The following is a 22,720-nucleotide window of genomic DNA, read 5'->3' as shown; positions in this document are numbered from 1 at the left end:
TCTGTGTGTGTGTGTCTGTGTCTGTGTGTCTGTGTGTGTGTGTGTCTGTGTGTGTGTGTCTGTGTCTGTGTGTCTGTTGTGTGAGTGTCTGTGTGTTGTGTCTGTGTCTGTGTGTCTGTGTGTGTGTGTCTGTGTGTTGTGTGTGTCTCTGTGTGTGTGTCTGTGTGTGTGTGTCTGTGTGTGTGACACCTGCTGGGTCTGCCCGTGACCTCCTGCCAGCGGGCGTTCGACACTTCACGTGGCCTCAAGGTGCACTTGGCCTGGCACAAGCGTCGTGGTGACGTCACCGCCACTTAGTGGCGAATGGCGGTTGTTGTTGTTGTTGTTGTGTGAGTGTCAAGTTCGATTCCCGCTCACAGCCATCAACACCATCAGTGACAGCGATTATCTGAATCGGTACTGGGCGTCCCTAGGTCGACTCAGCCTCAAATATATACCTGGTGCGGTGTGTAGTCAACATCGCTAGCACTGGGGAGACAAAGGCGGCCGGGCGTGGTGCTGGCCACCCACCCCCTCGTGTGCCATTCCGGCCTTCATAGGCACTGCTACTCGCGAACAGCACTTGCCCCTACAGTCTGTTACAGGCTACACGGGGGACCTGTGTCTTTATAGTAGCATATACGTACCGCTGGTGATGATGGTCACGATGGTGGTGACGACGACGATGATGATGACGGTGGTGATGGTGGTGGTGATGATGATGATGGGTGATGATGGTGATGGTGGTGATGGTGATGGTGGTGATGATGATGATAATGGTGGTGATGATGGCGATAATGGTGGTGATGATGACGATAATGGTGGTGGTGATGGTGATGATGATGGTGGTGATGGTGATGGTGGTGATGATGGTTGTGATGATGATGATAATGGTGGTGATGATGATGGTGATGATGATGGTGATGATGGCGATAATGATGGTGATGATGATGATGGTGGTGATGATGGTGGTGATGATGGTGGTGATGATGGTGGTGATGGTGGTGGTGATGATGATAATGGTGGTGATGATGACGATAATGGTGGTGATGGTGATAATGGTGGTGATGGTGATGGTGGTGATGATGACGATGTTGATGCTGGTGATGGTTTTGATGTTTTTTAGGATTTTCTGCTGGAAGATCCCGTTACCAGCTCAGTGTTGAGGAGACACGGAGACTCTCCACACACAGATACTCGACTCGGCCTGCCTGGACCAGACGCCAACACAGTAATCATCACTCCCATTCTCATCACCATCATCGTCGTCGTCATCGTCACACACACTCACACACTCACATACTCACATACACACACACTCACACACTCACACACACTCACCATACTCACACACTCACACACACTCACATACTCACACACTCACACACACTCACATACTCACACACTCACACACACTCACATACTCACACACACACTCACACACTCACACCACTCACACACAAACACCTACACACACTCACATACTCACATACTCACACACACTCACACACTCACACACTCACACACACCACACTCACACACTCACATACTCACACACTCACACACAGATACTCGGCCTGCCTGGACCAGACGCCAACACAGTAATCATCACTCGCATTCTCATCACCATCATCGTCGTCATCACCGTCATCATCGCCATCATTATCATCATCGTCACCACACTCACATACTCACACACACACTCACATACTCACCACACACACTCACATACTCACCACACTCACACAGTCACTCACACAGTCCTCACATACTCACACACAGATCTCGGCCTGCCTGGACCAGACGCCAACACAGTAATCATCACTCCCATTGTATCGCCATCATCGTCGCCATCATCATCGTCATCATCGTCATCGTCATCGTCACACACACTCACACCACATCACACACTCACACACAGTCTCACACACTCACACACTCATACTCACACACTCATACTCACATACTCACACACTCACACACTCACATACTCACATACTCACACACACACTCCACACACTCACATACTCACACACTCACACACTCATACTCACACACTCATACTCACATACTCACACACTCATACTCACACACTCATACTCACACACACTCACACCACTCACACTCATACTCACATACTCACACACTCACACACACTCACACACTAGACTCACACACTCATACTCACATACTCACACACTCACACACACTCACATACTCACATACTCACACACACACTCACACACACTCACATACTCACACACTCATACTCACAACTCATACTCACATCACTCACACTCACACACCCACTCATACTCACACACTCATACTCACACACACTCACACACTCACACACTCATACTCACATACTCACACACTCACACACCTCACACACTCATACTCACACACACTCACACACTCACACACTCATACTCACACACACTCACACACTCACACACTCATACTCACACACACTCATACTCACATACTCACACACAGTCACTCACATACTCACACACTCACACACTCATACTCACACAGTCACTCACACACTCACACACTCACACACTCATACTCACACACACTCACACAGTCACTCACATACTCACACACTCACACACTCACACACTCACCCTCATACTCACACACACTCACACATACTCACACATACTCACACACTCACACATACTCACACACACTCCACACACTCATACTCACATACTCCACACAGTCTCACACACTCACAAACTCACACACTCATACTCACACAGTCACTCACACACTCACACAGTCACTCACACACTCACACCACACATTACACTCACACACACACACTCACACACTCACACATACTCACACAGTCACCACACACACTCACACACACTCACACACACATACACTCACACTCACACACACTCACACACATACACATACTCACACACTCACACACACTCACACACACACTCACACACTCACTCACACACACTCACACACACTCACACACACACTCACACACACTCACACACACTCACTCACACACTCACACACAAACACCTACACACTCACACACACAAACACCTACACACACTCACACACACTCACTCACACACTCACACACAAACACCTACACACACTCACACACAACACCTACACACACTCACACTCTCACTCACTCAACAAAACACCTACACACACTCACACACTCACACACAAACACCTACACACACTCACTCACACACACTCACTCACACACACACTCACACACACTCACACACAAACACCTACACACACTCACTCACACACACTCACTCACACACACACTCACACACACACTCACACACAAACACCTACCACACTCACACTCACTCACTCACTCACACACAAACACCTACACCCACTCACTCCCCCCTCTCTCTTGCCCGCAGCTGCATCATCTGCCTGGAGGTGTCTTGTGGAGGGAGCATAGATTGGCACATTGCCCTGCACGCAACGCACCTTCCACGCAGCCTGCATCCACACCTGGCTACAGGTAATGACCACCATCTCGTGCTGGTGCTGATGATGATGTGGTTCTCTCTGTCTCCTCTCTGTGTCTCTCTCTCTCTCTGTGTCTCTCTGGTCTCTCTCCTGTGTCCTCTCTGTCTCTCTGTCTGCCTCTCTCTGTCTCTGTGTGTCTCTCTCTGTCTCTGTGTGTGTGTGTCTGTGTGTGACTGTGTGTGTGTCTGTGTGTTCTCTCTGTCTCTCTCTCTGTCTCTCTCTCTGTCTGTGTCTCTGTGTTTGTCTCTGTCTTCTCTGTCTGCCTCTCTCTGTCTCTGTGTGTCTCTCTCTGTCTCTGTGTGTGTGTGTCTGTGTGTGTGTGTCTCTGTGTGTCCTCTCTCTGTCTCTCTCTGTCTCTCTCTGGTGTGTGTCTGTGTGTGTGACTGTGGGTGTGTGTGTTTCTGTGTGGTCTGTGTGTGTGTCCTGTCCGGCAAAACAACCTGCACTATGAACCTGGCGACCCGGGTTCGATTCTCGCTCACGGCCAACACCAGTGACGATTATCTGAACCGGTCCTGGCCTCCAGTAGGTCGACCCAGCCTGACATGAGTACCTGGTGGCTGTGTGCAAGCATTGTGCCACTAGGGAGACAAAGGCGGTCGGGCGTGGTGCTGGCCACCCACCCCCTCGCGTGCCGTGCCGGCCTTCATAGGTGCTACTCGCTAACAGCACTTGCCCCTACAGTCTGTTTAAGGCTATACGGGGGATATTTATCTTTGTTTTGTGTGTGTCTGGTGTGTGTGTGTGTGTCTGTGTGTGTGTTGTGTGGTCTGTGTATGTGTCCTGTGTGTGTGTGTGTCTGTGTGTCTGTGTGTGTCTGTGTGTGTGACTGTGTGTGTGTGTGACTGTGTGTGTGTGTATCTGTGTGTGTGTCTGTGTGTGTCTGTGTGTGTCTGTGGTGGTGTGTCTGTGTGTGTGTCTTGTGTGTGTCTGTGTGTGTGTGTCTGTGTGTGTGTCTGTGTGTGTGACTGTGTCTGTGTGTGTGTGTCTGTGTGTGTGTCTGTGTGTGACTGTGTGTGTCTGTGTGTGTGACTGTGTGTGACTGTGTGTGTCTGTGTGGTGTGGTCCTGTGTGTGTGTCTGTGTGTTTGGTCTGTGTGTGACTGTGTGTGTGTCTGTGTGTGTGTCTGTGTGTGTGTGTCGTGTGGTGTGTCCTGTGTGTCTGGTGGGTGTGACTGTGTCTGTGTGTGTGTGTCTGTGTGTGTGTCTGTGTGTGACTGGTGTGTCTGTGTGTGTGTGTCTTAGTAGAGCGGCACGTGTCCGGTGTGCCGTGCCCTCGTCGTCTTCACTGAGGAGGAAGCTGCAGCTCCAACCTTCAAGTCTCCCTCACCACCCAGGTCTCACTACCCAGTGGTCTCAGTGTCTAGTACCCAGTGTCCTCACTACCCAGTGTCTCACTACCCAGTGTCTCACTACCCGTGTCCTCACTACCCAGTGTCTCACTACCCAGTGTCTCACATACCCAGTGTCTCACTACCCAGTGTCTCACCACCCAGTGTCTCACTACCCATGTCCTCAGTTTCTCAGTACCCGTGTCCTCACTAACCGTGTCTCACGACCCATGTCTCTGTGTCTCAGTGGTCTCAGTGTCCTCACTACCCAGTGTCTCACTACCCAGGTGTCTGTGTCTCAGTGTCTCAGTGTCCTCACTACCCAGTGTCTCACTACCCAGTGTCTCTGTGTCTCAGTGTCTCAGTGTCTCACACCCAGTGTCTCACTACCCAGTGTCTCACTACCCAGTGTCTCACCACCCAGTGTCTCACTACCCAGTGTCTCACCACCCAGTGTCTCACTACCCAGTGTCTCAGTTTCTCACCACCCAGTGTCTCTGTGTCTCACTACCCAGTGTCTCTGTGTCCTCTTGTGTCTCTGTGTTAGACCACCAGTGTCTCACCACCCAGTGTCTCTGTGTCTCACTACCCAGTGTCTCTGTGTCTCTGTGTCTCAGTGTCTCACTACCCAGTGTCTCAGTGTCTCAGTGTCTCAGTGTCTCAGTGTTAGACCACCAGTGTCTCACTACCCAGTGTCTTAGTGTCTCAGTGTCTCAGTGTTAGACCACCAGTGTCTCACTACCCAGTGTCTCAGTGTCTCAGTGTTAGACCACCAGTGTCTCACTACCCAATGTCTCTGTGTCTCAGTGTCTCACTACCCAGTGTCTCAGTGTCTCAGTGTTAGACCACCAGTGTCTCACTACCCAGTTTCTCTGTGCTCAGTGTCTCAGTGTCTCAGTACCCAATGTCTCTGTGTCTCTGTGCTCAGTGTCTCACTACCCAGTGTCTCACTACCCAGTGTCTCTGTGTCTCTGTGCTCAGTGTCTCACTACCCAGTGTCTCACTACCCAGTGTCTCTGTGCTCAGTGTCTCACTACCCAGTGTCTCTGTGTCTCAGTGTCTCACTACCCAGTGTCTCACTACCCAGTGTCTCACTACCCAGTGTCTCAGTGTCTCTGTGTCTCAGTGTCTCAGTGTCTCAGTGTCTCACTACCCAGTGTCTCAGTGTCTCACTACCCAGTGTTTCACTAGCAGTGTCTCACTACCCAGTGTATCAGTGTCACAGTGTCTCACTACCCAGTGTCTCACCATCCAGTGTCTCTGTGTCTCAGTGTCTCACTACCCAGTGTCTCACTACCCAGTGTCTCACTACCCAGTGTCTCAGTGTCTCTGCGTCTCAGTGTCTCAGTGTCTCAGTGTCTCACTACCCAGTGTCTCAGTGTCTCACTACCAGTGTTTCACTAGCAGTGTCTCACTACCCAGTGTATCAGTGTCTCAGTGTCTCACTACCCAGTGTCCTCACTACCCAGTGTCTCAGTGTCTCAGTGTCTCACTACCCAGTGTCTCACTACCCAGTGTCTCAGTGTCTCAGTGTCTCACTACCCAGTGTCTCACCATCCAGTGTCTCAGTGTCTCACTACCCAGTGTTTCACTACCCAGTGTCTCACCACCCAGTGTCTCACTACCCAGTGTCTCAGTGTCTCTGTGTCTCTGTGTCTCAGTGTTAGACCACCAGTGTCTCACTATCCAGTGTCTCACTACCCAGTGTCTCACCATCCAGTGTCTCAGTGTCTCAGTGTCTCACCACCCAGTGTCTCACCACCCAGTGTCTCACTACCCAGTGTCTCACTACCCAGTGTCTCAGTGTCTCTGTGTCTCTGTGTCTCAGTGTTAGACCACCAGTGTCTCACTACCCAGTGTCTCTGTGCTCAGTGTCTCACTACCCAGTGTCTCACTACCCAGTGTCTCAGTGTCTCAGTGTCTCACTACCCAATGTCTCAGTGTCTCAGTGTCTCAGTGTCTCACTACCCAGAGTCTCACTACCCAGTGTCTCAGTGTCCTCAGTGTCTCACTACCCAGTGTCTCTGTGTCTCAGTGTCTCAGTGTCTCAGTGTCTCACTACCCAGAGTCTCACTACCCAGTGTCTCAGTGTCTCAGTGTCTCACTACCCAGTGTCTCTGTGTCTCAGTGTCTCAGTGTCTCACTACCCAGAGTCTCACTACCCAGTGTCTCAGTGTCTCAGTGTCTCACTACCCAGTGTCTCAGTGTCTCAGTGTCTCACCACCCAGTGTCTCTGTGCTCAGTGTCTCACTACCCAGTGTCTCACTACCCAGTGTCTCAGTGTCTCAGTGTCTCACTACCCAGTGTATCTGTGTCTCAGTGTCTCAGTGTCTCACTACCCAGAGTCTCACTACCCAGTGTCTCAGTGTCTCAGTGTCTCACTACCCAGTGTCTCAGTGTCTCAGTGTCTCAGACCACCGTCTCAAAGGCGACCAGCGCAAGGGCAATGCCACAGCATCACGGCTGGCTCAGTGTGAACAGCAGATGAACTGTGGGGGTGGGTGGTTTACGAGAATTCTAGTAACAATAATGATGGTGGTGGTGGTGACGATGATGACGATGATGGTGGTGATGATGATGATGGTGGTGGTGACGATGATGATGAGGATGGTGGTGACGATGATGATGGTGGTGATGATGATGATGGTGACGATGATGGTGTTGGTGGCGATGATGATGGTGTTGGTGATGATGGTGATGATGATGGTGATGATGATGGTTACGATGATGAGGGTGTTGGTGATGATGGTGATGATGATGGTGGTGACAATGATGATGATGATGGTGGTGATGATGGTGGTGACGATGCTGATGGGATGATGATGGTGGTGGTGACGATGATGATGGTGGTGACGATGACGATGATGATGATGGTGTTGATGTGTTGTTAGCCCCTGCCTCTGGTGAGACAGGCTGCTTCAAACACAAAACAAGAAAGTAGTACATAGTGTAGTACATAGTGTAGTGTATAGTGTCATGTAGTGTGGTGTATAGTGTAGTTTATAGTGTATAGTAGTTGTAGTGTATAGTGTCCATGTAGTGTGGTGTAATAGTGTAGTTTATAGTGTATAGTAAGTGTATAGTAGTGTAGTGTATAGTGTCATGTAGTGTGGTGTATAGTGTAGTTTATAGTGTAGTACATAGTGTCATGTAGTGTGGTGTATAGTGGGGTTTATAGTGTAGTGTATAGTATGTAATAGTAGTGTAGTGTATAGTGTCATGTAGTGTAGTGTATAGTGTAGTACATAGTGTGGTGTATAGTGTATATTGTGTATAGTGTAGTGTATAGTATATATTGTGTATAGTGGTAGTGTATAGTGTAGTGTGGTGTGTAGTGTATAGTGTAGTATATAGTGTAGTGTATAGTATATATTGTGTATAGTGTAGTGTATAGTGTAGTGTATAGTGTCATGTAGTGTGGTGTATAGTGTAGTGTATAGTGTAGTGTATAGTGGGATAGTGTGTTTCAAAATGATGGACCCAATTTCAAATCAGTCTTGCGAATGACTGAGGCCCGAGGCTGTTTGTGTGCTGGGAGGTCATCACTGTGACCCCTACACCCCCCCCCCTCTACACCCCCCCCCCCCTCTATGCCCCCCCCCCCCTTCTACACCCCCCCCCCCCTCTACAACCCCCCCCCCCTCTACACCCCCCCCCCCTCTATGCCCCCCCCCCCTCTACAACCCCCCCCCCCTCTACAACCCCCCCCCCCTCTACACCCCCCCCCCCTCTATGCCCCCCCCCCCGCTACAACCCCCCCCCCTCTACACCCCCCCCCCCCCTCTACACCCTCCCCCTCTACACCACCCCCCCCCTCTATGGCCCCCCCCCCCCTCTAACACCCCCCCCCTCTACACACCCCCCCCCTCTATGCCCCCCCCCTCTACAACCCCCCCCCTCTACAACCCCCCCCCTCTACACCCCCCCCCCCTCTATGCCCCCCCCCCCTCTACACCCCCCCCCCCTCTACACCCCCCCCCCCTCTACAACCCCCCCCCCTCTACAAACCCCCCCCCCTCTACACCCCCCCCCCTCTACAACCCCCCCCCGTCTATGCCCCCCCCCCTCTACAACCCCCCCCCCCCCTCTACACACCCCCCCCCCTCTACAAAACCCCCCCCCCTCTAGCACCCCCCCCCCCTCTACACCCCCCCCCCTCTACAACCCCCCCCCTCTACACACCCCCCCCCCCTCTACACCCCCCCCCCTCTACACCCCCCCCCCTCTACACCCCCCCCTATGGCCCCCCCCCCTCTACAACCTACACCCCCCCCTACCCCCTCTACACACCCCCCCTCCCCCTACACCCCCCCCCCCCTCTACAAACCCCCCCCTACTATGCCCCCCCCCCTCTACACCCCCACCACCCCCTCATACAACCCCCCCCCCTCTACACCCCCCCCCCTCTACAACCCCCCCCCCTCTATGCCCCCCCCCCCTCGACAACAACACCCCCCCCTCTACACCCCCCCCCCCCCTCTACACCCCCCCCCCTCTACCACCCCCCCCCCCTCTACAACCCCCCCCCCTCTACACCCCCCCCCTCTCTACACCCCCCCCCCTCTACACCCCCCCCCTCTACACCCCCCCCCCTCTATGCCCCCCCCCCCTCTACACCCCCCCCCCCTCTACACCCCCCCCCCCTCTACACCCCCCCCCCCTCTACACCCCCCCCCCCTCTACACCCCCCCCCTCTACACCCCCCCCCCTCTATGCCCCCCCCCCCTCTACGCCCCCCCCCCCCTCTACAACCCCCCCCCCTCTATGCCCCCCCCCCTCTACACCACCCCCCCCCTCTACCCCCCCCCCCTCTACACCCCCCCCCCCTCTACACCCCCCCCTACACCCCCCCCCTCTACACCCCCCCCCCTCTACACCCCCCCCCTCTACGCCCCCCCCCCTCTACAACCCCCCCCCCCCTCTACGCCCCCCCCCCCTCTACACCCCCCCCCCCTCTACACCCCCCCCCTCTACACCCCCCCCCCCCTCTATGCCCCCCCCCCCTCTACACCCCCCCCCCCTACACCCCCCCCCCTCTACACCCCCCCCCCCTCTACACCCCCCCCCCCTCTACACCCCCCCCCCCTCTATGCCCCCCCCCCCTCTACACCCCCCCCCCTCTACACCCCCCCCCTACACCCCCCCCCCTATGCCCCCCCCCCTCTACACCCCCCCCCCCTCTACACACCCCCCCCCCTCTACACCCCCCCCCCCCTCTACAACCCCCCCCCCCTCTACACCCCCCCCCCCCTACAACCCCCCCCCCCCTACACCCCCCCCCCCTCTACACCCCCCCCCCCCTACACCCCCCCCCCCTCTACACCCCCCCCCCTCTACAACCCCCCCCCTCTATGCCCCCCCCCCCTCTACACCCCCCCCCCTCTACACCCCCCCCCCCTCTATGGCCCCCCCCCCCTCTACACCCCCCCCCCCTCTACACCCCCCCCCTCTACACCCCCCCCCCCCTCTACACCCCCCCTCCCTCTACACACTCCCCCCCCTCTACACCCCCCCCCTCTACACCCCCCCCCCCCCCTACACCCCCCCCCCTCTACGCCCCCCCCCTCTACACCCCCCCCCCCCTACTACGCCCCCCCCCCTCTACACCCCCCCCCCCTCTACGCCCCCCCCCCTCTACACCCCCCCCCTCTACACCCCCCCCCTCTACACCCCCCCCCTCTACACCCCCCCCCTCTACACCCCCCCCCCTCTACACCCCCCCTCTACAACCCCCCCCCCTCTACACCCCCCCCCCCCCTCTACACCCCCCCCCTCTACACCCCCCCCCTCTACACCCTCCCCCTCTACACCCCCCCCCCTCTACACCCCCCCCCTCTACACCCCCCCCCCCTCTACACCCCCCCCCTCTACACCCCCCCCCCCTCTACACCCCCCCCCTACACCCCCCCCCCTCTACACCCCCCCCCCTCTACACCCCCCCCCTACCCCCCCCCCCTCTACGCCCCCCCCCTCTACACCCCTCCCCCCTCTACACCCCCCCCCTCTACACCCCCCCCCTACACCCCCCCCCCCTACCTACGCCCCCCCTCTACACACCCTCCCCCCTCTACACCCCCCCCCCTCTACAACCCCCCCCCCTACACCCCCCCCCCCCTCTACGCCCCCCCCCCTCTACACCCCCCCCCCTCTACACCCCCCCCCTCTACACCCCCCCCTCTACACCCCCCCCTCTAACACCCCCCCCCTCTACACCCCCCCCCCTCTACACCCCCCCCCTCTACCCCCCCCCTCTACACACCCCCCCCCTCTACACCCCCCCCTCTACACCCCCCCCCTCTACACCCCCCCCCTACCACCCCCCCCCTCTACACAACCCCCCCCCTCTACACCCCCCCCCCTCGACACCACCCCCCCCCCCTCTACACCCCCCCCCCTCTCACACCCCCCCCCTCTACAACCCCCCCCCCTCTACAACAACCCCCCCCTCTACACCCCCCCCCTTACACCCCCCCCCTCTACTACACCCCCCCCACTCACACCCCCACCCCTCTACACCCCCCCCCCTCTACACCCCCCCCCCTCTACAACCCCCCCCTCTACAACCCCCCCCCTCCATACACCCCCCCCCCCTCTAAAACACCCCCCCCCCTCATACAACCCCCCCCCCTACACCCCCCCTCTACAACCCCCCCCCCTCTACCCCCCCCCCTCTAACAACCCCCCCCCTCTACAACCCCCCCCCTCTACACCCCCCCCCTCTACAACACCCCCCCCTCTACAACCCCCCCCCCCTCTACACCCCCCCCTCTACACCCCCCCTCTAACCCCCCCCCCTCTACACCCCCCCCCCCTCTACGCCCCCCCCCCTCTACACTACCCCCTACACCCCCCCCGCATAGCTAAAAAACCCCCCCCCTCTACAACCCCCCCCCCTCTACACCACCCCCCCCCCTCTACACCCCCCCCGCTCACAACCCCCCCCCCCCTCTATGCCCCCCCCCTCTACACCACCCCCCCCTCTACACCCCCCCCCCCCTCTACACCAACTCCCCCCCCCTCTACAACAACCCCCCCCCCTCTACACCCCCCCCCCCTCTATGCCCCCCCCCCCTCTACAACCCCCCCCCCTCTACAACCCCCCCCCCCTCTACACCCCCCCCCCCTCTACAACACCCCCCCTCTAGCCCCCCCCCCTCTAACACACCCCCCCCCCTCTACACCCCCCCCCCTCTACACCCCCCCCCCCCTCTACACCCCCCCCCCTCTACACCAAACCCCCCCCCCTCTACACACCCCCCCCCCCTCTATGGCCCCCCCCCCCTCTACAACCCCCCCCTTTCTACACCCCCCCCCCCTCTACAACCCCCCCCCCCTCTACACACCCCCCCTCTATGCCCCCCCCCCTCTACACCCCCCCCCCCCTCTACACCCCCCCCCCCTCTACACACCCCCCCCCCCTCTACACCCCCCCCCCCTCTACACAACCCCCCCCCCTCTACACCCCCCCCCCTCTACAACACCCCCCCCCCTCTACAAACACCCCCCCCCTCTATGCCCCCCCCCCCCTCTACAACCCCCCCCCCCTCTACACCCCCCCCTCTATGCCCCCCCCCCCTCTACAACCCCCCCCCCCCTCTACACCCCCCCCCCTCTACACCCCCCCCCCCTCTACAACCCCCCCTCCCTCTACACTCCCCCCCCTCTACAAACCAAACCCCCCCCCTCTACACCCCCCCCCCTCTACACCCCCCCCTACACCCCCCCCTCCTCTACACTCCCCCCCCTCTACACCACCCCCCCCTCTACACCCCCCCCCCTCTACGCCCCCCCCCCTCTACACACCCCCCCCCTCTACGGCCCCCCCCCCTCTACACCCCCCCCCCTCTACACCCCCCCCTCTACACCCACCCTCTACACCCCCCCCCTACACCCCCCCCCTCTACACCCCCCCCCTCTACACCCCCCCCTCTACACACCCCCCCCCTCTACACCCCCCCCCCTCAACCCCCCCCCTCTACACCCCCCCCCTCTACAACCCTCCCCCTCTACACCCCCCCCCCCTCTACACCCCCCCCCTCTACACCCCCCCCCCCTCTACAACCCCCCCCCTCTACACCCCCCCCCCCCCCTCTACAACCCCCCCCCTACACCCCCCCCCCTCTACACCCCCCCCCCTACAAACCCCCCCCCCTCTACAACCCCCCCCCTACACCCCCCCCCCCTACGCCCCCCCCCCCCTCTACACCCCTCCCCCCTCTACACCCCCCCCCCTCTACACCCCCCCCCTACACCCCCCCCCCTCTACGCGCCCCCCCCTCTACACCCCTCCCCCCTCTACACCCCCCCCCCCTCTACACCCCCCCCCTACACCCCCCCCCCCTACGCCCCCCCCCCTCTACACCCCCCCCCCTCTACACCCCCCCCCTCTACACCCCCCCCTCTACACCCCCCCCTCTACACCCCCCCCCTCTACACCCCCCCCTCTACACCCCCCCCCTCTACACCCCCCCCCCCTCTACACCCCCCCCCCTCTACACCCCCCCCTCTACACCCCCCCCCCCTCTACACCCCCCCTCTACACCCCCCCCCTCTACACCCCCCCCCCCTCTACACCCCCCCCCCTACACCCCCCCCCCTCTACACCCCCCCCCTCTACACCCCCCCCTCTACACCCCCCCCCCTCTACACCCCCCCCTCTACACCCCCCCCCCTCTACACCCCCCCCCCTCTACACCCCCCCCTCTACACCCCCCCCCTCTACACCCCCCCCCCCCTCTACACCCCCCCCTCTACAACCCCCCCCCCCTCTACACCCCCCCCCCTCTACACACCCCCCCCCCCTCTACACCCCCCCCTCTACAACCCCCCCCCTCTAACCCCCCCCCCCTCTACACCCCCCCCCTACACCCCCCCCCTACACCCCCCCCCCTCTACACCCCCCCCCCTCTACACCCCCCCCCTACACACCCCCCCCCCTCTACAACCCCCCCCTCTACACCCCCCCCCTACACCCCCCCCCCCTCTACACCCCCCCCTCTACACACCCCCCCCCTCTACACCCCCCCCTCTACACCCCCCCCCCTCTACAACCCCCCCCTCTACACCCCCCCCCTCTACAACCCCCCCCCTCTACCCCCCCCCCTCTACACCCCCCCCTCTACACCCCCCCCCCCTACACCCCCCCCTCTACACCCCCCCCCTCTACACCCCCCCCTCTACACCCCCCCCCCCTCTACACCCCCCCTCTACACCCCCCCCTCTACACCCCCCCCCTCTCTACACCCCCCCCTCTACACCCCCCCCTCTACACCCCCCCCCTCTACACCCCCCCCTCTCTCCCCCCCCCCTCTACACCCCCCCCTCTACACCCCCCCCCTCTACAACCCCCCCCTCTACACCCCCCCCCCTAACACCCCCCCCCCTCTACACCCCCCCCTCTACAAACCCCCCCCCCTCTACACCCACCCCCTCTACACCCCCCCCCCCTCTACAACCCCCCCCGCCCATCCTACAACCCCCTCCTCTACACCCCCCCCTCTACAACCCCCCCCTCTACACCCCCCCCCTCTCTACACCCCCCCCCCTCTACACCCCCCCTCTACACCCCCCCCCTCTACACCCCCCCCTCTACACCCCCCCCTCTACAACCCCACCCTCTACAACCCCCCCACCCCTCTACACACCCCCACCCTCTACACCCCCACCTCTACTACAACCCCCCCTCTACACCCCCCCCCTCTACACCCCCCCCGCTACAAACACACCCCCCCCCTCTACCACCCCCCCTCTAACACCCCCCCCTCTACACCCCCCCCCCTCTCTACAACACCCCCCCCTCTACACACCCCCCTCTACACCCCCCCCCTCGACCACCCCCCCCTCTACAACCCCCCCCTCTACACCCCCCCCTCTACAACCCCCCCCCCCTCTACACCCCCCCCTCTACACCCCCCCCTCTACACCCCCCCCCTCTACAACCCCCCCCTCTACACCCCCCCCTCTACAACCCCCCCCCTCTACACCCCCCCCTCTACAACCCCCCCCCTCTACAGCCCCCCCCCTCTACACCCCCCCCCTCTACACCCCCCCCTCTACACCCCCCCCTCTCTACACACCCCCCCCCCTCTACACCCCCCCCTCTACACCCCCCCCCCTCTACACCCCCCCCTCTACACCCCCCCCTCTACACCCCCCCCTCTACACCCCCCCCCCCCCCCCCCCCCCCCCCCCCCTCTACACCCCCCCCTCTACACCCCCCCCTCTACACCCCCCCCTCTACACCCCCCCCCTCACCCCCCCCTCTACACCCCCCCCTCTACACCCCCCCCCTACACCCCCCCCCCCCCTACACCCCCCTCCACCCCCCCCCCCCCCCCCTCTACACCCCCCCCCCTCACACCCCCCCTCTACACACCCCCCCCCTCTACACCCCCCCCCTCTACACCCCCCCCCTCTACAACCCCCCCCCCCCCCCCCCCCTCTACACCCCCCCCCCCTCTACACCCCCCCCCCCTCTACACCCCCCCCCCCCTCTACAACCCCCCCCCACACCCCCCCCCTCTACACCCCCCCCCCTCTACACCCCCCCCCTCTACACCCCCCCCCTCTACACCCCCCCCCCCCTCTACACCCCCCCCCCTCTACACCCCCCCCCCCCTCTACGCCCCCCCCCCTCTATGCCCCTCCCCCTCTACGCCCCGCCCCCTCTATGCCCGCCCCCTCTAAGCCCCGCCCCCTCCAAGCCCCGCCCCCTCTAAGCCCCGCCCCCTCCAAGCCCCGCTCCCTCTACGCCCCGCCCCCTCTACGCCCCGCCCCCTCTAAGCCCCGCCCCCTCCAAGCCCCGCCCCCTCTAAGCCCCGCTCCCTCTACGCCCCGCCCCCTCTACGCCCCGCCCCCTCTAAGCCCCGCCTTCTCTAAGCCCCGCCCCCTCTATGCCCGTCCCCTCTAAGCCCCGCCCCCTCTAAGCCCCGCCCCCTCTATGCCCCGCCCCCTCTACGCCCCGCCCCCTCTAAGCCCCGCCCCCTCTACGCCCCGCCCCCTCTATGCCCGCCCCCTCCAAGCCCCGCCCCCTCTATGCCCGCCCCCTCTAAGCCCCGCCCCCTCTAAGCCCCCCCTCTAAGCCCCGCCCCCTCTATGCCCCGCCCCCTCTATGCCCCTCCCCCTCTGCGCCCTTTCAAGGGGTAAGAGTTGCACTAATGAGTTGAGTTGCACTAATGTTGCACTAATGTTGCACTAATGTTGCACTAATGTTGCACTAATGTTGCACTAATGGGCGGTTCGTTGCTGCAGAGAATTCGCGATTTCAAATCGGGGTCCGTCTTTGTGAGGCAGCCAGCGGCCCCCAACCTGTTGGGCACCCGGCACCGGCTTCGTGGAAGACAATTTCTTCACGGGGAGGGGGGCGGGGGTCATCGCTGGGTCTTTCTACCTCTTCAGAGAAGCTCTGCAGTGACGTGTGTGTCTGTACTCGTGTTGGCTGCTGGGGCTGGAGCTCGTGGGCTCACCACGACTGTGGCTGGGATGAGTGCCCAGTGCAGGAAGAGGCACAGACACATTCACTCAGAGTCGTGTTGGCCATTGCCTCAGGCGAGAGGACTACTACGTGCCCGTTGGCTTCTTAATAAATGTGTGCATCTTTTGATTTAAAGTTTTCGTGACTGCAGGGATTCATATTCTTGGTTCTTTCGGTAAAGTCGCGTAGAAGGGAAATAAAATAATAAAAAATATTGCATAATAAAGTTTATTTTAGAAGGGAAATAATCAAAACAATAAAATAATGAAAACAGGATGTAGCATTTTAAATATTTATTAATATAATATAAATATTTGATTAGGTTTTTAGTTTTCTATTTCCCTTCTAAAATAATAATTTTATTATGTTTTATTTTACTATTTCCCTTCTACGTGACTTTACCGAGAGAACCAGCAATATGAGTGAATCTTGTTGGGAGCGAGTGGGTGCTCAGCGTGCCGTGCTCTTTGGTTGCGATTTTGTTTTTGATCGCTGACAGATTCGATGATTGTAGCTGAGACGCTTGGTCACATTCTAGATGTGGGCTGCTCCCTACACGACGCGCCTGGGACTGTGATGACGTGTGCGTCACTGGTCACTGGCCCTCTGAATCTGGCTAAACCTTCTACTTCATATCAGGGGCCATTACCCATCAACCCCGTCTCAGTTCCCTACCTGATTACAGGCCAATTGAGGCCTCATCGGTCACCCCGTGACCTTAGACAGCTCAACGTCCATCCTAAACAGTCCCATTACAAGGGAGAAACGCACTAATTGTTTCTTGTGCCCGTCTATAAATGTCTCTGTGTCTCGATGTAAAGCTGCTTTCGTGACTGCAGGGATTCATCTTCTTGGTTCTTTGGGTAAAGTCACGTAGAAGGGAAATAATAAAATAATAATAAAACATAAAATAATTATTTTATTATGTATAAAAAATAATTATAAAAATAAAAATAAAATAATTATTTTATTATGTATAAAAAAATAATTATAAAAGTAAAACATCAAATAATTATTTTATGTATAATAAAAGAATAATAAAAATAAAACATAAAATATTTTTATTATGTACAATAAAAGAATAATAAAAATAAAACATAAAATTATTTTATGTATAATAAAAGAATAATAAAAATAAAACATAAAATATTTTTATTATGTACAATAAAAGAATAATAAAAATAAAACATAAAATTATTTTATGTATAATAAAAGAATAATAAAAATAAAACATAAAATATTTTTATTATGTACAATAAAAGAATAATAAAAATAAAACATATAATTATTTTATGTATAATAAAAGAATAATAAAAATAAAACAATAAAATAATTCTCACTTATTTTTATTGTATTACTCCCCTTCTACGTGACTTTACCGAAAGAACCAAGGGGAAGTCTCTACGTGGTTGGCACGTGAACACGCAGTGCCCCCTACACAGGCACACGGGGGTCACCGCTGCCACTCGACCAGCGCCGAGTTGTGACGCGGCTCTGAGGCCCCGTGACGTTGTCCAACGATCGCGACGAAGTGAGTCGCACAAATAAAGACGACGCTAGATACACAGCGATGCTCCTGTTCACTTTCTTATTATTTTTAATGAACAAACTCGACTCAAGATCTTCTTGGTTCTTTCGGTAAAGTCGCGTAGAAGGGAAATAATAAAATAATAAAAATAAAACTTTATATAATTCTCACGACGTTTCAGACGCTGTCTACTTGACAGACCTGTTCTCCACCTGAGGACGGCTGCTTGCGTTGTGGCCGAAACGTCGTGAGAATTATTATGTTTTATTTTAATTACTTCCCTTCTACGTGACTTTACCGAAAGAACCAAGCAGATGAATCCAAAGCAATGTTCGTGTTCACTTTCATTATTATTTTTAAAGAACAAACTCGACTCAACGTGTCAAGGCAGAGACAACGATTGTGGATTTAGTCTCCGACGCCGCGTTGCTGAGCCAGTGTCACCCCAAGTGGCACCTTTTCTCAACGAGACAACCAGGGGCGGTTTCTTCACTAGGGCGATTGGGCGACGCACCACCAATGTCATTCAACCACAGAGTCACGCTAGCCGTCACTGTGCCTCTGGATATAGTCCAATCAGCGTCATGTCACGTTCTGTGGAGTACCGCCTCTTTTTGGGCGATTTCACTCCGGCTGAGAATCGCCCCGAGTGTTCCCATAGACTTACATTCAAAGATGTTTGTTTTCGAACGGGGGCGCTGCAAAGCATTCTCTACGGCTTCAGGGAGGGCTCGCCCTAACGTGCTCACGTCATCATACGTCAGCACGTTTCATCCAACAATATAATTTGTCGCCACCTAGTGGAATCTTTAATAAAAGAAACTGAGTGGATTGTATTAATAGTGAGTATAGAAACAAACAAGATGTATTGTAAGAGCCACTTTATTTTTCATTAATATTAAAGAAGTGAAGTTGCCTTTACATGCTTAAGCTGTTAATGTATCCATTGCATGGGTGGACCTTATCCTTATCAATCATCCACACATTTGCCCCCCCTGAGAGATTGTGCAGGAGCCGCCACTGGTGACAACCCTCACAAATCGGCCGTGTCAGGTGTCAGCGGGTTAACGACACATTCACATTGACGCCGTCCTGCAGCGACAACTCTCACGAATATCGGAATCACTTCAACTCGGCAGAGCCGCCTGCACACGCGTTGGCCTCTGGCGAGCTGCACCGATGGTCGTCACCGTGACACGAGGGGCGGGTCGGAGAGCACCGTCCGCCTTTGTCTCCCCAGTGGCAATGTCAACTACCGCACAGCGCTCCTCATTTGAGGCTGAGTCGACCGAAGGGAGGCCCAGGACCGGTTCAGAGTCTCTGCGCGAGCCTGTGGGTCTCTGCGCGAGCGTGTGGGTCTCTGCGCGAGCGTGTGGGTCTCTGCGCGAGCGTGTGGGTCTCTGCGCGAGCGTGTGGGTCTCTGCGCGAGCGTGTGGGTCTCTGCGCGAGCGTGTGGGTCTCTGCGCGAGCGTGTGGGTCTCTCTGCGAGCGTGTGGGTCTCTGCGCGAGCGTGTGGGTCTCTGCGCGAGCGTGTGGGTGTCTGCGCGAGCGTGTGGGTCTCTGCGCGAGCGTGTGGGTGTCTGCGCGAGCGTGTGGGTCTCTGCGCCAGCGTGTGGGTCTCTGCGCGAGCGTGTGGGTCTCTGCGCGAGCGTGTGGGTCTCTGCGCGAGCGTGTGGGTCTCTGCGCGAGCGTGTGGGTCTCTGCGCGAGCCTGTGGGTCTCTGCGCGAGCGTGTGGGTCTCTGCGCGAGCGTGTGGGTCTCTGCGCGAGCGTGTGGGTGTCTGCGCGAGCGTGTGGGTCTCTGCGCGAGCGTGTGGGTCTCTGCGCGAGCGTGTGGGTCTCTGCGCGAGCGTGTGGGTCTCTGCGCGAGCGTGTGGGTCTCTGCGCGAGCGTGTGGGTCTCTGCGCGAGCGTGTGGGTCTCTGCGCGAGCGTGTGGGTCTCTGCGCGAGCGTGTGGGTCTCTGCGCGAGCGTGTGGGTCTCTGCGCGAGCGTGTGGGTCTCTGCGCGAGCGTGTGGGTCTCTGCGCGAGCCTGTGGGTCTGCGCGAGCGTGGTGGGTCTCTGCGCGAGCGTGTGGGTCTCTGCGCGAGTCTGTGGGTCTCTGCGCGAGCGTGTGGGTCTCTGCGCGAGCCTGTGGGTCTCTGCGCGAGCGTGTGGGTCTCTGCGCGAGCGTGTGGGTCTCTGCGCGAGCGTGTGGGTGTCTGCGCGAGCGTGTGGGTCTCTGCGCGAGCGTGTGGGTGTCTGCGCGAGCGTGTGGGTCTCTGCGCGAGCGTGTGGTGTCTGCGCGAGCGTGTGGGTCTCTGCGCGAGCGGTGTGGGTCTCTGCGCGAGCGTGTGGGTCTCTGCGCGAGCGTGTGGGTGTCTGCGCGAGCGTGTGGGTCTCTGCGCGAGCGTGTGGGTCTCTGCGCGAGCGTGTGGGTGTCTGCGCGAGCCTGTGGGTCTCTGCGCGAGCGTGTGGGTCTCTGCGCGAGCGTGTGGGTCTCTGTGCGAGTGTGTGGGTGTCTGCGCGAGCGTGTGGGTCTCTGCGTGAGTGTGTCGGTCTCTGCGCGAGCGTGTGGGTCTCTGCGCGAGCGTGTGGGTCTCTGCGCGAGCGTGTGGGTCTCTGCGCGAGCGTGTGGGTGTCTGCGCGAGCGTGTGGGTCTCTGCGCGAGCGTGTGGGTCTCTGCGCGAGCGTGTGGGTGTCTGCGCGAGCCTGTGGGTCTCTGCGCGAGCGTGTGGGTCTCTGCGCGAGCGTGTGGGTCTCTGTGCGAGTGTGTGGGTGTCTGCGCGAGCGTGTGGGTCTCTGCGTGAGTGTGTCGGTCTCTGCGCGAGCGTGTGGGTCTCTGCGCGAGCGTGTGGGTCTCTGCGCGAGCCTGTGGGTCTCTGCGCGAGTGTGTGGGTCTCTGCGCGAGCGTGTGGGTCTCTGCGCGAGTCTGTGGGTCTCTGTGCGTGACAGCACTCGTCATCCAGTTAACAAGTTACCCCTTCTTCTTGGTTCTTTCGGTAAAGTCACCACGTAGAAGGGAAGTAATAAAATAATAAAAATAAAACATAATAAAACAATTCTCACGACGTTTCGGCCACAACGCAAGCAGCCGTCCTCAGGCGAAGAATGAAACACCACCAAGCTGGTTAGCGCACTGTGTGTGTGAGTGGGGAGTGGTGGTGCAGTGGTTAGCGCACTGTGTGTGTGAGTGGGGAGTGGTGGTGCAGTGGTTAGCGCACTGTGTGTGTGAGTGGGGAGTGGTGGTGCAGTGGTTAGCTCACTGTTTAAGTGTGGAGTAGTGGTGCAGTGGTTAGCGCACTGTGTGTGTGAGTGGGGAGTGGTGGTGCAGTGGTTAGCGCACTGTGTGTGAGTGGGGAGTGGTGGTGCAGTGGTTAGCGCACTGTGTGTGAGTGGGGAGTGGTGGTGCAGTGGTTAGCGCACTGTGTGTGTGTGAGTGGGGAGTGGTGGTGCAGTGGTTAGCGCACTGTGTGTGTGAGTGGGGAGTGGTGGTGCAGTGGTTAGCTCACTGTTTAAGTGTGGAGTGGTGGTGCAGTGGTTAGCGCACTGTGTGTGTGAGTGGGGAGTGGTGGTGCAGTGGTTAGCGCACTGTGTGTGAGTGGGGAGTGGTGGTGCAGTGGTTAGCGCACTGTGTGTGTGTGAGTGGGGAGTGGTGGTGCAGTGGTTAGCTCACTGTTTAAGTGTGGAGTGGTGGTGCAGTGGTTAGCGCACTGTGTGTGTGAGTGGGGAGTGGTGGTGCAGTGGTTAGCGCACTGTGTGTGAGTGGGGAGTGGTGGTGCAGTGGTTAGCGCACTGTGTGTGTGTGAGTGGGGAGTGGTGGTGCAGTGGTTTTCTCACTGTGTGTGAGTGGGGAGTGGTGGTGCAGTGGTTAGCGCACTGTGTGTGTGTGTGGAGTGGTGGTGCAGTGGTTAGCGCAGTGTGTGTGAGTGGGGAGTGGTGGTGCAGTGGTTAGCTCACTGTGTGTGTGTGTGGAGTGGTGGTGCAGTGGTTAGTGCAGTGTGTGTGAGTGGGGAGTGGTGGTGCAGTGGTTAGCTCACTGTGTGAGTGTGTGAGTGTGGAGTGGTGGTGCAGTGGTTAGCGCAGTGTGTGTGTGTGTGGAGTGGTGGTGCAGTGGTTAGCGCACTGTGTGTGTGTGGGGAGTGGTGGTGCAGTGGTTAGCGCACTGTGTGTGTGTGAGTGGGGAGTGGTGGTGCAGTGGTTAGCTCACTGTTTAAGTGTGGAGTGGTGGTGCAGTGGTTAGCTCACTGTGTGTGTGGAGTGGTGGTGCAGTGGTTAGTGCAGTGTGTGTGAGTGGGGAGTGGTGGTGCAGTGGTTAGCTCACTGTGTGAGTGTGTGAGTGTGGAGTGGTGGTGCAGTGGTTAGCGCAGTGTGTGTGTGTGTGGAGTGGTGGTGCAGTGGTTAGCGCACTGTGTGTGTGTGGGGAGTGGTGGTGCAGTGGTTAGCGCACTGTGTGTGTGTGAGTGGGGAGTGGTGGTGCAGTGGTTAGCTCACTGTTTAAGTGTGGAGTGGTGGTGCAGTGGTTAGCTCACTGTGTGTGTGGAGTGGTGGTGCAGTGGTTAGCTCACTGTGTGTGAGTGGGGAGTGGTGGTGCAGTGGTTAGCGCCTTCCCCACTGAATGTTCGTTTGGAGTCTCGAGACCTCCTGGCAGACCTCTGCTGGGACCCCGGTGAAGTTGACCCCAAAGGGGATCGACCCCCAATTGTTGACCCTTCAATCATTGACTCCACCACCACCACCCACCCACCCACCACCACCATCACCCACCCACCCACCACCACCACCACGGCCAACTCAACTTTTCTGGACGTCACCTACAGAGTTGAAAGCAAACTGTGAGATGCTCCCTCACTCACCCACCCGCTTGATCACTTACCAACTCACTCACCCACTCAC

General features: G+C 58.4%; 1 protein-coding gene across 1 annotated transcript in view; it reads right to left on the bottom strand.

Annotated features, from left to right (window-relative positions):
* Positions 1 to 22,720, bottom strand: part of LOC133362834 (uncharacterized) — a 31,730-nt gene that overhangs the window by 6,962 nt on the left and 2,048 nt on the right. The gene's annotated exons all lie outside the window — the stretch shown is intronic.

Source organism: Lethenteron reissneri, unplaced genomic scaffold (assembly GCF_015708825.2).
Source record: "Lethenteron reissneri isolate LAM-NWPU_2019-01 unplaced genomic scaffold, ASM1570882v1 scaffold_1630, whole genome shotgun sequence".
NCBI lineage: Eukaryota > Metazoa > Chordata > Hyperoartia > Petromyzontiformes > Petromyzontidae > Lethenteron > Lethenteron reissneri.
The sequence above is the reverse complement of the archived record's forward strand: the minus strand, read 5'-3'. Positions and strand labels throughout refer to the sequence as shown.